The sequence below is a fragment of the Colobus angolensis genome, unplaced genomic scaffold (assembly GCF_000951035.1).
Source record: "Colobus angolensis palliatus isolate OR3802 unplaced genomic scaffold, Cang.pa_1.0 Scaffold280, whole genome shotgun sequence".
In the NCBI taxonomy this organism is placed as follows: Eukaryota; Metazoa; Chordata; class Mammalia; order Primates; family Cercopithecidae; genus Colobus; species Colobus angolensis.
In genome coordinates, this window is record NW_012116044.1 from 4,248,690 (window position 1) to 4,251,533 (window position 2,844).

The following is a 2,844-nucleotide window of genomic DNA, read 5'->3' on the forward strand; positions in this document are numbered from 1 at the left end:
TTTTTTTTGAGAGGGAGTTTCCCTCTTGTCACCCAGGCTGGAGTGCAGTGGCACAATCTCAGTTCACAGCAACCTCTACCTCCCGGGTTCAAGCGATTCTCCTGCCTCAGACTCCCGAGTAGTTGGGACTACAGGCACACGCCACCACACCCAGCTAACTTTTGTAGTTTTATTAGAGACAGGGTTTCACCACGTTGACCAGGATGGTCTCGATCTCTTGATCTTGTGATCCGCCCACCTTGGCCACCGAAAGTGCTGGGATTACAGGCATGAGCCACCACACTCAGCCATGCACACTCTTTTGAGCACACACACACACACAGAGATGCAAAGACACAGACACTGAACATTTTTGTCATGTTAATGGAGTACATTTCATCAATTGACATTTTAAATATTAAAATAAACTTGTAATTCTAGAACAAACACAAAATAGTAAAAACAAACAAACAAAAGTACTAGTATGGACAGAAGATAGAAGGTGGGGTCCCTGGTGAGGGTTCCACCCTCAAGCTTGGAGCTATGGCTCTAAATGAGAACAGGCATTCCTGTTTTTCTGCCCAAATGTTTCCTTTTCCAAGACCACTCTGGCCTGCCCTACTCACTGTGCTGTGTGCATAAGAACCCCTAACCCCAGGCTCCAAGAGCAGAATCACGGCAGAGTGGTGTGGCAGAGAAGGAGAGAAGAAAAGGATCTGAAAGTCGAAGAAGCAGCTGAACCCTGGGAGAGGAGTTCGGTCATTTCCAAACTCCAGGGTAAGATTATCTTCCCACTCCATCAGGTTTCAGTGAGAACCACTTCCACACTCAATAAAATCTCCGCATTCACCATCCTTCAAGTCCCTGTGACCTGATTGTTCCTGGATGTCAGACAAGAACCCAGGTACTAAGAGGGCAGGGTGTATGTCACCCTGACTCTCCACTGAGCTGGTTAACACTTAAGCTATCTGCGGCCGCGACTGCATTGTTTGTAACACATGCCCTCTGGAGCTCCAGAGGTTGCGGACAACCGCTAGACACTGCCGCTGGCTGCTACAGGGTTCATTCTTGCTGGAGCCTAAAGGCATTCGCTGGGCTCCTTCACCCGCCCACTCATGGGGTGCGCCTGCTGCAACAAGAGGTTCGAGCTGATCAAAACGAAAAACCCTCTCCCCTCAGGAGGGGGTCAGGGAACTCTCCTGTCTCAGTATCATTTTTTAATGTGTATTGTATTTGATTCATTATATATTTTTAAATGTTTGCATCTAATTAATGAACAGGTTGATGTATAAACATTATTTTTTATAATATCTTTCAGGTTTTGGTGTCAAGGGCTAACTTTATAAAGTGACTTGAGAGCGTTCTCTCTTTTTTTATTTACTGTTGGAAACTGTGGGAAAATCCATTATTTCTTTTTAAATATTTCAGGTGCAATTGCTGGTCAAATAACCTAAGCATAGGATTTTCTTTGTGAAAATATATTAATAATGCTTTTATGTCAATGGAACTATTCATATTTTCATTTTCAATTTGTCAATATTGGTTGTCAGTATGGATTTTGATTTCAGAATCATTCAGTTTCATCTAAATTTGGAAATTAACCTGCATAAGATTAACCATACTATTATCATATTATTATTTATTATATATAATATAATTTGTCTATTTCTACATATTTCTATATTATCTATACATAACATAGATATTATATTTAAAATTCATATGGAAATGCAAAGGGCCCAAAAGAGCCAAAACAATTTTGAAAAATAGAAAGATATGCACTACAAAACTTACTATAGTAGATTTTAAACCTATAGTTAATCAAGACAGCATAGAGCTAAAGTAAGAATAGACATATAGGTCAATGAAACAAAACCACCTTCATCATCTCCTCCCCCTCCTCCCCTTTCTCCTTCCATATGGATATGCAATTGTTCCAGAACCATGTGTTGAGAAAATGAAGAAAGAAGAAAAGGAAGAGGGAGTGGATGGAGAAAGCGGAAAGAGGTGAAAAGAAACCAACCTTTACTTTATACCATATAAAAAATTAATATGAAATAAATCATAAGGTAATTGATATAAAACCACAAACACCCAGAAAAAAAGCACAGGAGAAAATCATTGTCATCTTCGGTTAAGCAAAGATTTCTATGATATGACATAAGAAGCACAATCTGTAACAGAAAAAAATTTGATAAAGTGGACTTTATCAAAATTTAAAATGTCTGCCCTTTGAAAGACTTTAAGAAAATAAAAACATAAGCCACATACTGAGAGGCAATATTTGTGAAACACATCTGATAAAGGATTTGTATCCAGAATGCATAAAGACCTCTTAAAACTCAATAATAAGAAAATAAGCAATCCAGTTTTTTTAATGGGCAAAAGATATTAACAAATCCTTCACCAACAGAAGATATATGGAAGGTAAAAATACAAATGAAAAGATGTTTGAGATCATCAGCCATTAGAAAAATGGAAATTTAAGACACAAAGGGATACCATTACACACCTATCAGAATGGCTAAAATTGAAAACAAAAATAAAAACAACAATACAAAGTGCTGGCCAGAACGCAGAGCAAACTGCAGCTCTCATACAGTGATTGTGGGAATGATTACAAACATTTTAGAAAAATGAGTTGGTAGTTTATTACAAAGTTAAATGTACCACACCTACATATGGCCCAGCAATCCCACTCCCAGGCATTTATCCAAAAGAAATAAAAATGTATGTTCATACAAAAATCAAAACATGAATGTTTATAGCAACGTTGTTTATAATCTCCAAAAACTGGTAACAAGCCAAATATCCTTCAACTGGCAAACAGATAAAGAGAGGTACGTCCATTCAATAGAATAGGAC